Genomic DNA, 12,211 nt, shown 5'->3' with positions numbered 1-12,211 from the left:
AGCGAGTATACAAGAACACGGTTGTAACGGATCGCCTGGCACCCCGACTGGGTACCTCCGTTAAAGGATGCTCCTAGCCTTTCCTGAGGACTCCAAGCACTCTGGCAGACATCACAATCACCATATCGGAGAAGCATATGAATCCTCTCAAGCCTCTGAATGCTGTAGACAGTTGAATAGGCACCATACGAATAGGTTTGCACTCCTAGCAGTCAAACTGGAACAGCATGCAATAAATCCTTCCCCCATTAATGAGACGACACTTCACTTTGAGGGTAAAACAGGAACTCTGGACTGGCACATCCAGCCTGGCTTTTATTACAAGAGTACACATACAGGCCACACCCAGGGGGAGGCATAAAATAACCAATAGTATCACGGGTGCAACCCACACATCCCCTCCCCTTAGTGTGACACATAATCCCATTATTCATACAGTTTAAACATAACTTTTACACAATATCTATAACTTCTAAAATATACATGTCACAAACATAAAACATACATTTTCTTACTTAGCATACTTCAATTAGTAATACTCTCAAAAATCATCCCAATCCCTCCAGTAGATCAATAGTTAGCTGGAGGTCCCTTTATGACCGACCGCAAGCACATTTTCCTGCCCAAAACAGTTCCATGGATTTGGGCTGTGCGGTCGGTCAATTACTGGTATAAAAACGGCTAAGTCCCATTCGAAGTGTGCCTGTACTTCGACTTTAGTCGAAGTGTCGAAGTGGAGGGGATGGTAAGGGTCGGCGGTGTTCGAAGTTAAAATGGCCGCCGCCACGTGGTCCTTTGTCCGATGCCGGCCGCTTCGACGACTTCGACAACTTCAGTAACTTCGGCACTTCGACAGCTTCGACAGCTTCGACAGCTTCGACTGCTTCGACTGCTTCGACTGTGTCCGAAGTGCCATATACAAAAGTACCAATCTTTCCCCAAAGTATTTAACCCCTTAAGGACCAAACTTCTGGAATAAAAGGGAATCATGACATGTCACACATGTCATGTGTCCTTAAGGGGTTAAAGGGCTAGGGACAGTCTTCTACAATCCACATGCCCAAAAGTAGTTCTTAAAGGGTCAGTACATTATGGTAGCAGTCCATAAGCCCCAATTCAGTCCCTTAAAGGGCAATATCTCCCAGGGACCATAATCACTGGGCAGGAGGCTAGCAACCAGGGTTATCCAGTTCTCAGTGGCGAGGTTGGTTCTGCCACAACGGTCACAATTTCACAAAAACTTTCGGATTGAATCACACGTTTTTGGTTCAACCACTCATACGTCAACGTTTCTGCATGTGGTTCATTTCACATAATTTCTACCTCATCCACATCTTTCATTTTTTTTTATTCCATCACGGCACAGATAATCCATACCGGATAAATCATATAAGTTCCTGCACCATGAAATACTACAAACAGTAGCATGGCCAAACTATATATATAATTCTGGTCACCATGTAGACACATTATACACACCCTATACACCCCGCTACCAGGGTAAATCTCTGCATTACGGTTATACACCATAACAAAATCAGTCAGGTTACTACCATGCTCATAAATTTTCCCCTCCAACACATACGGTTAGAAACTCAACTACAGCATATCTAGACTACATTGGTATCACAGGATCCAATTCTCACACTATCATATCTTATTTCTACCCATTTAGGTTTACCCAGGTTTTTCTATACCTGACACATCTCAAAAAACTTATACATACTACCAGGTACATAAGCCTGCTCACGTCATGTATCACATACGTTCCATCTCTACGTAGGACATAGATTACTCGCAAATTCAGGGGTATAGGCCCAAATAGGTATCTCCCCTCTTGGCATACTGCCTATAGTTTAGCGGTCCGCGAGGCCAACACCCCGCCTCAACGTTTCGGAGGCAAACGCCCCTCGAGCCACACATGAGTTAGCCGCTTCGCAAATTATAGAGAGGGCGTCACCTGTCACTCCCTTCCCCTGTTTTCTTTTATTGTCACCGAGAGGCCTACGAATTCCTGCCACTACGTCGGGTGGCCTCAATATCCCCTCGCGCCAACGCATAGATAGAGCCTCTCATAGCCACTTGGCAACTAGCAGGGCCTCACCTGTGACCAAAGAACAAGATTATTTTTTCGCCTTTGCCGGCATAGTTAGCCTGCCAGTACATCCCCTGGGGTTCCACACACTAACAATATATTTTCTCATCTAGTATGTCTCAAGAAGGGGTAGAGGATTTCTCTATCCTGAGCACTCCGGCTAGAGCAAATACCCCATCACAGGAAGAAGACATGGCTAGTCCTGCATCTTTCAGGTCATGGACAATCCCTCGCATAACCAGCGAACTCAGGAGGCGACAAATTCCTTTCCCCGCCACTGCAAGGAAAGTGGAACTGTACAAGTTACTGCACACCTCATCTGATAACACTGATGCAGGGGAAGGGACTAGCCAGTCTAACCTGGCAGATATACACGGCATGCTAACATCCCTCATGTCATCCATGGGCAAGGTCAACTCCAGGCTGGAGAAACTGGAATTGGTCACCACAGCCCTTACCATGGCTGGGTCGGCCACTGCGACCCCTCCGCCACTGGTCGAGTTGCAACTAGTTTCTCCAGCCACCACCTCTGATGAGCAGGAGGTTAACCCTGCCCATATGATACCTGAGCACCTTAAGAAAGACATCCTGGAAGGTAAAGATGTCAACTTGGCTTCACTACTAATTGCCTCCCAGGATGTGGTGGAGCATAAAATGTATGCGTATGATGATATTTCTGTGGTGGTCAAGTCTAGGGATGCCCGCCTAAATAGGAAACTCACCATCCCGGAATTTGTGTTGGCCTTTGGCATTTACCGAGATGTCATTTGTGCCGTATACCCACACAGGCGTGAGGAGTTCGATTTGTATATGCACAAGCTGGTGGACCTGGGCAATAAATATGGTGGATCGGCATTCTATGATTACCATAGATCTTTTTCTGCTAAAGTGTCAGGCGCCTTCTGCCAGTACGGGACAAGGTCCAACTGGAGCAAGATAGACACGGTGATTTTCTACAGACACTTTGCAGGTCTAAGGACGCCGGCTTGTGCATACTGCTCCTCCATGTCTCATTCGGCAAATTTTTGTCCCACCACTGCTAACGAGCATACCCATTTGCAAGGACCTAGCTCTGCTGGTCCTATGGAGAAAATATCCAAAGACAAACTGGGAAGGCCTATCAAGTTTCTGGGCAAATCCCAGATATGTAATAATTTTAATGTTGGAACATGTAATTACAGCGGATGTCGTTTATTGCATATATGTTCAAAATGTTTCAGGGCACATGCAAAAATCATGTGTCCCAATAAAATGTATCCTAAACAATACTTAACGTCTATAAACATATCCCTACTTTCGACATTTCTGTCACATCATCCATCTACACATTTGGTAGATTTCATAATCTCTGGTCTATAAGAAGGATTCCACACGGGTATCATACATATGCCTTCTGGAATCCTGGAATGTCCAAATTTACAATCCGCCCAGCACAACCCTACAGCTTTTGACACACTCATAGCTAAAGAAGTCACAGAGGGTTTCTTATTGGGACATTTTCAATCCCCTCCTTTCACCACATGGCAGACAAACCCCATCGGGATTGTCACAGGGAAATCTTCCAACAAGCAGAGACTTATTATCGATTTATCGGCACCACACACCTCAACCACTCCTAGCCTTAACTCCCTAATACCATCGGAGGAATTCTCCCTGCAATATTCCACTATAGATCACGCCATTACGGCTATCATACAGGCAGGAGTTGGTGCATGGCTCAGCAAGACCGACATAACAAATGCCTTCAAACTACTACCGATCCACCCTACACTGTGGCACCTACATGGCATCAAATGGGCAGGGAACTACTACTTTTTCTCACGCCTAACTTTTGGTTCTAAAAGTAGTCCAGCCATATTTGACAAATTCGCCGAAACCCTATGCTGGTTATTACTCAATATATCCAGATGCCCTACAGTCATACATTATCTGGACGATTTCCTACTGGTCGAGGAGAATTCTTCCCCTCCCAGTAGCCTCAAAGAAACCGTCAGCCTATTCAACCAGTTGGGGGTCCCAGTCTCCCCTACCAAGACCGAAGGCCCAGATACCATCATCACATTCCTGGGCATCATGCTAGACTCAGCCAACATGCAAGCTAGCCTGCCACGCACCAAGGTAGAAAACATCCTTACAAACATCAATCTCTACATACAACTACGCACTTGTAACCGCAAAGAACTACATTCTTTACTGGGGTCACTCAATTGTGCCATGCGTATTATACCTCAAGGCCGTGCTTTCATCTCACGACTCCTCAGCATGTTCCCACTTTTTCTACATGATGCACACAGATTATCCCTAGATACCCAAGCTACGGCAGACCTACTCATGTGGAGAAACTTTTTAACCACCTGGAATGGTAAAAGCATGTTCCTCCCTCAATTGTCTGACACCTCTCTTTGGTCAGACGCGGCGTCTACCACAGGTTTTGCAGCAATTTTTGGGAACGAATGGCTTTGGGGCAGCTGGCCTACAGAGGTTCAGGACCTGGAGGGTTTTTGAGATATATCCCATCCAAAGAGCTACTGGGTCAAATATACACTAGTTATAATAGACATTTTGTCAGGATGGCCAGAAGCCTAGCCGGTCATCAATGTGACAACCAAGACCATATACCCAATAGTGCATTGTGAAAGTTACAGAGATCACTCAGTGGATTCATTGTTCCAGATTCAAGACTCTCTCTCTCTCTCTGCAACATGAGAAGTAACATTTGTTGATTTTGACACACTTTTGACTCTAAAGAAAAAATGACTTGTTAAATAAAAAGATACCAACAAGTAGGTGTTTGATGGCCATAATAATGCCTGACCACCTGCCATCGATGGAAAGCCGAGAACCCCAAAAGGAGACCTCGTGAAGCTAAAGAGATCCAAATGCCAAGCTCCCTCAGGATTATTTGCCCATCCTGAGTTTGTGGTGATATTAATATTGACTAAATGATCCGAGTCCACCTACGCTGATGTAGCGTGGGACAGGTTTAATACTACAATGCATAAGCAAATGCGCCCTAGCCAAGGTTATTATGTCCATACACATAATACATGACAAGGTACTCTTGACACACCACATTCATGCTTCAGAACATAAAGAGGAGCACCCCTCTAAAGGGAAAGTTTGACACATATATATATATATATATATATTGATGCCATAGGTGTGCCAAGGGGGGTACCAGATGATTTTGCAGTAAAAGGAAAGTTTGAGTCCATTTTCCCAACCGTCACTGCTAATAATAATAATAATATTTTGATTTGCATTTATTATATCTATTGCAACCAACAACGTTTACCTGTCACCATGACTTGTTGTGCCTATATTCCAGATAACACAGGTCCATATGGTAATGTAAGCTTGTCTATTTATGATGTCCCTCTGAAGAACTAAGAAGACTTTAAGAACCGTTACTTCATAGGGTTTTGTGCCTTTGGGCTAACCTGTCCTCTGAAACTAACCAATAAAGTTTTTATCTCTTAGAATTTAACATTTCATAGGGGGGACTGATGTAGAATTATTAAAAAATCTTTATTGTACTTGTATTGAATTATTGCACTAACTCCATTTTAACCTGATGCTGTGACAAATCCTCCATTTTGTCCTCATAACCTGACTTCTCCATATGAAAACTACATTACATGACAGAATTGCTCAGCACATCTAACACAATAGACAAAGACTGTATTTTTCCATAAAGATATGACTAACCCAGGAACTGCTGAATTTCCCCTAACTCGCAACATAGTATAAATTGAAGGCCATGAGAACACTGTAGTAATGAAATGTTCTATTCATAAGAGACCTTGCACCTGACCACGAGATCTGACATCACCGACCGTGTAAAATGACGCTCAAGACCCCCTTGTCCCCACCCGTGTCCAAAATAATACCACCTCTTGGTGGGTGGACACGAAGCTAACCACTTAGTTTTTGATCCAATTAATAATATTGATGGGTGGACACTGATATAGTCACATAACATTTAATCCAATTAATGATGTTTATTTGTTATTATCTGATATTCAATGATGATGTCATTTTGCCTTTAAAAAGGTCTGCATAACTGTTCTCCAGTCATTTCGATGGCATTAAATTTTCTGAAGTGCTTTTAACCTGAACTCCATGTGTCAGTGTGAGCTTACTTCTGCGTATACGCAATTTAATCATCTCAGATTTGGACAGGAACAGATAGACATTTAAACATATTTGTTTATTTCTAAATCTGAGATGATTAAATTGCGTATAGCTAGGTGCTTAGGAGTATTTAGAGATCAAAGAGTTCATGAGGGTCTTGGATAGGTATAAAGTTCCATGGGCTCACTGCCCAGTACATGTTTTTGGGTAAACAGAGCTTGAGAGTGTTGGAGTACAGCCCGTCTTCAAGGGTTGCCCCTTTCTGTTTTTCCAGCTTTGTATTTCTTCAGGGTCAGCAGCTGCTTGTCATTCTTTCAGAAGCTTGAGATCTGTAGGTAGGATCTACATGGTGAGTATAGAAGTTTCTTTAGCGGACACCATTCTGTCCACTTCCCTTGGTGCACTTGTGGCTTGGTTGGCAGCTTTTAGTCAGCTGAGTGGTGCTTCTTATTTTCCAGATTGATCCAAAATAATGTGCTGCACCCAGGGCATATCTTGAGTCAGTGTAGGTATTGGCATGTCTTCCTTCAGGCATTTTGTATGCCACTGAGAAGGCTGTCAATTCAGCGTCTTGAGCAGATGGGGGTGAGGAAAGTGAAGATGCTTGACGTACCTGATCTTCTGTAGCAACAGCAAATCCAGTATGGTACCTTTCATCTTTATCCGCAAACAGAGTGGAGTCAGGATCTGGTAAAGCTACTGCATGCTCTGTTGAAAGGTGTCTTGTTTCTTCTTTCATCTGTTCAAAACAACCATGAGGAGCAGTAGAAGAGGTTTCCTCACCTATTTCTGTGTGAGATTGAGGGGTATTTGTCTTTCTATTTACAGTTCTCTTGCTGACCCCCCTCTGTAGAGAGTTGTGAATTGATTGTTCATGTTTTGTTCTAATGAGTCAGGTTCCTTTCATGAGATTTCTGGGGACTTAGTGAAGAAAAAAACATGAGGGACAGCCGCCTCCCTTACAGGTGTCTTACTTCCATGGGAATCTGGGTCAGGACCGCACTATTTCCTTGAGAGTGCCCAAAACAGTTCTTTCATGTCTGAATAATTTTTCGTTAGTGTGGTATTCCCCCCTGGGAAGTGGCGGAAGAGTGGCCAGAGCAACTTTCCTTCAAAATATAATGTTGTCAGGTAGAGGCAGAGTTGTCTATGGGTGGAGGAAATTGGTAAGGAATAAGAAGGGAGGAAGCATATAAAGGATATAGATATGGTGGTGGGGAGATGGAAGAATGAGTAGTGGATAGAGTGAGAGGGAAGAAGGTGGAGTAGGAGGAGGAGAAGGTGGAGTAGAGGAAGGAGTAGGAGGAGGAGAAGGAGGAATAGAGGAGAAGTAGGAGGAGAGAGGAGAAGGTGGAGTAGAAGGAGAAAGTGGAGTAGAGGGAGGAGTAAGAGGAGGAGAAGGAGAAATAGAGGGAGGAGTAGGAAGAGGAGGAAGGAGTAGGAGGAGTAGAGGAGAAGTAGGAGGAAAGAGGAGAAGGTGGAGTAGAGGGAGGAGTAGGAGGAGTAGAGGAGAAGTAGGAGGAGAGAGGAGAAGGTGGAGTAGAGGGAGGAGTAGGAGGAGAAAGTGGAGTAGAGGGAGGAGTAGGAGGAGAAAGTGGAGTAGAGGGAGGAGTAGGAAGAAGAAGGAGGAGTAAGAGCAGGGAGAAGGAGTAGGAGGAGGAGAAGGTGGAGTAGAGGGAGGAGTAGGAGGAGGAGAATAGGAGAAGTAGGAGGAGAGAGGAGAAGGTGGAGTAGAGGGAGGGGTAGTAGGAGAAAGTGGGGGACTGTAGATGAAGGGGAGGGATCGGTGGGAGGAATAAACAGGGGTGGGCAGGTAAGGGAGCAGGCAGGTGATGTAGCAATGGAGGGTACATCAGAAATCAAGACTAGGTAGAAATGCAATGGAGGCTGCAAATAGCCCATGTACAACAACTATTAACTGGCCCTATGCTTTCCCTAGAGAAAAATAATAAAAGGCTAACATGCTCATCTTGTCTCCACAAGCCTCGAACGTTTCACTCCGTGGGTGTCCCGCAGCGGCTAGCCCACCACATCTCCCACACCAGACTTGTGCCTGTGGAGACAGACGCTATCCCTGACTCTCGTTCTTTATTTTATTAATTTATATCTAACATCTCAAAATGTAATTCCTACTTATATCACAAATATACATTATCACAATTTTATGTCTCGTAAATGGGATAAAATGTATTCTACTCTTCACTGATAATGTATTTTTAAAACATACAAAATAGACAAATAACATTGTCTTCTGCAAAATAAATGGAAAAGATAACGGAGATTTTGTTAAGCTTATAAATGGCTATACATTAATCCACATTTCTTGTTCTCCAGTTTCTGGCTGTTAATGTCAATGTACAATGTAATAGAGCAGCAGGGAATGCTATCAGAATGCTTGGTTGCATAGGGAGAGGTATTAGCAGTAGGAAGAGGGAAATGCTCATCCCATTGTACAGAACACTGGTGGGACCTCACTTAGAGTACTGGATACAGTACTGGAGACCATATCTTCAGAAGGATATGGATACCTTAGAGAGAGTTCAAAGAAGGGCTACTAAACTGGTTCATGGATTGCAGGGTAAAATTCACCAGGAAAGGTTAAAGGATCTTGACAGGTATAGCTTGGTAAAAAAAACGAGACAGGGGAAATATGATAAAAGCATTTTAAATACATACAGGGAAACAACACAGTAAAAGTGGAGACTATATTTAAAAGAAGGAAAACTACCATAACAAGAGGACATTATGCATATGCAATAATAAAATATCTGGGCTTACAACAAAAATTATGTTAGTCAGTCTTTAAACTTGGCTTATTCATTTGTTAATAGTTATGCTTATAATGTTAACAGGTCAAGAAATCTTTGTTTATTAGAAACTTTTTATAGTAAATGTTCTTTAAGATAACCCCTCTTCCAGCATGTTATCAATTTTTATTTTTTTTATACAAAGTTCAAACACACTTGTTCACAGACACTTTTCCTGATATAGGGAAACTAATAGTAGGATACTTTTAGTAATTGTAACTTTTTGTTCATAATATATGGGAATTAAGGAAGACAGCATGTCTTAGGATAGGATGAGCGTGGTAGAAGTAGATCTCGAAGTGACACTATATATGGGCGTATATATGACCTCACTAAGGGCAGAGTGAGGGCAGGAGCCTGGGCTGACGTGTCTCTTTAAGGACAACCTTCTTTTGTTCTAGGAGCCATTTTCTTTTAGGGCATTTCAGCTGACAGTAGCTTTACACTAAATTATAGCTCAATACATTTAACAGCCCGTGAAGCTTTGGAATAACATGGTGCAAAAAAAATAAACTCACGGGATGCAACCAACCTCCCCCATCATTCACCAGCTATTAATCACTCAACACGTCCAAATACATATACAACGCCACGGAACCTGCTGGCGTCGCACGAATGGCAGCAGCAACAACACACAAACCCTAGAAACCTCCTATACGACACATCACTCCTATGTAAGTAGCAAAATACACAATTAGAATATTTTCTAGCAAAAATTCCATTGCTAAGTCTTATCAGTAATAACTCTACGAAACACAAATCTGAATCTGCAAGCACGCAACCCCCCCCTTACAGAAAGCAAGAGAGAGAGAAAGGCGGGTGAAGTGGGGGAGAGAGACTGCCAGCAGAATCTCTTTAACCATGTCAATGCTGTACAGTAACAAGACAGAAGGATAGCCACGTTACAGTTATTGCAAAAGCAAAGAGACACAAAAGCACAACATTTAATAATACTCTCAGTGAAACTCAATACAAAACCCCCACCCTCTACCAGGGTAATGGCTAATACAAAATACAAAAACAATTATTATGATATACATACATTCTTAACCCTTTGTGATCTAGTTCTTCCTCAACCCAACCTTCCTGCTGAATAGCATTGCTACTCTGTACCAGTAAGCTTGCTTACTTCTCTGTCAGTAATCTACCACATGAAGGCACAGCAATTTTACATACTTTTGCAATCTTTGCAACACCTTTAACCATCTCCTCACCCTCTCTGTCTTCAACTAAATCACATGCTAGCCAGCCCTTACTGGGCTTACTTAAATCCTGCCCCATAATCCCTTTTCCCCTACACCAGCGTCCTAGATATAGGGAAAGACAAGGAAAATTGAACAGGAACGTCTACAATGCTCGACTGCCACCTGAGAATTGTGGGCCCTTCTCAAGTGCGTCTTCCCAAAACGTAGACTAGTCACTGAATCCGCCTACCCGGGGTGGTAGACACAAATCGGAGCGAGGTGAGAAGTGTGTGACCAATCACTTCTCTTTTAAGAGGAATGGGAGTGGATAGTATAATAGTACAGGAAGTGTAGAAAAGGTAAAGGGTAAGGAAAAAAATCCTTAGAGACAGACACAGGAGTTTGAATGACTCCTAATTAAACAAACAAGACAACAATACAATTGAAATACAGTGCATGCATCACAGTTCAAATGAAATCAACAGTAATCCCTTTCCTTTAATCATGTGCTTACTCCAAAGTCACCTCCCTCAATCTCGTAGTGTCCCCGCTCGGAGAATGACTTCATAAAGTCTCACTACCAGCGGCCAAGGATAACAGCTAACACCGGTCCGAAATCCTTTCTAGCCTCCCTCGTTACAGCAGTCCACTTAAAGTGGCCGCGCCACCCTCACTCCCGTAGTGCCCCTATAAAACCCACTTTATAAGTCTCACTACCACGTGATGCGGAAAACAAGCAATGCCTACCTGAATCCCCCCAGGAAACTGAGTCCCCTGCCACAAGACTAAGTCTCCTACCACAATTAAATAATCAGGGAACCTTCAACTCAACTAGAGCCGAAGGGTCCGGGTCAGGAAGCCCCCAACTCAACTAGAGCTGGAGGGTCCGGGTCAGGATGCCCCCAACTCAACTAGAGCCGGAGGGTCCGAAAGCGCACAGTGAAGCTAGCTAGGCTATCAAAGTGACACAAAATTGGATCACAGGAAACTATGATTCTACACAGATCCCACAGTTCCAACACTCCTCTTTTTCCTTACAGCCACAGCCACGAGGCTCCTAAAAGAGGTAAACAGGCAAAGAAGACCCCCAGGAAACTTCCACAGGTCAACCCCCCTTTTTTCCTACAGCCACAGACACGTGGCTCCTAAAAGGAGTAAAACAGGCAACAGGACTCCAGGCAAATCCCCCGGGTCCACCCCCCTTTATCCCAAAAGGGGAAACAGACAAACACAGGACCCCCAGGCAAACTACCACGGGTCCACCCCCCTTTTATCCCAAAAAGGGGAAACAAATAAACACTCAACCCGGGCACTTAACTAAAACAGGCCAATTCAAACACACCCAGGCAACAGATAGACTAAATGCAGGTAAACAAGTGAGTAACGAGACACCGGGCAAGATATTACCTGTCTTTGATGTCCTCCCGGGAAGCAGTCACAGACACGTGGATGGGTCAATCAAAGGGGCCGGAACATACCGGTGGCTCTGCAGAAGTCTCTACCGTGTACCTGGAGGTGATCAATCTCCTTTCCTACCCCCAGGATTCCCCCGTCCAACAGCATCTTCCTTAGGACGGCTCACCGGCCAGACATAGCCCGATGCCCCACGTTGGAAAGCGCCAAATTTATGTAGATTAATTTAGAAATAAACAAATATGTTTAAATGTCTATCTGTTCCTGTCCAAATCTGAGATGATTAAATTGCGTATACGCAGAAGTAAGCTCACACTGACACATGGAGTTCAGGTTAAAAGCACTTCAGAAAATTTAATGCCATCGAAATGACTGGAGAACAGTTATGCAGACCTTTTTAAAGGCAAAATGACATCATCATTGAATATCAGATAATAACAAATAAACATCATTAATTGGATTAAATGTTATGTGACTATATCAGTGTCCACCCATCAATATTATTAATTGGATCAAAAACTAAGTGGTTAGCTTCGTGTCCACCCACCAAGAGGTGGTATTATTTTGGACACGGGTGG

This window comes from Pelobates fuscus, chromosome 2, assembly GCF_036172605.1.
Source record: "Pelobates fuscus isolate aPelFus1 chromosome 2, aPelFus1.pri, whole genome shotgun sequence".
NCBI classification, from domain to species: domain Eukaryota; kingdom Metazoa; phylum Chordata; class Amphibia; order Anura; family Pelobatidae; genus Pelobates; species Pelobates fuscus.
The sequence above is the reverse complement of the archived record's forward strand: the minus strand, read 5'-3'. Positions refer to the sequence as shown.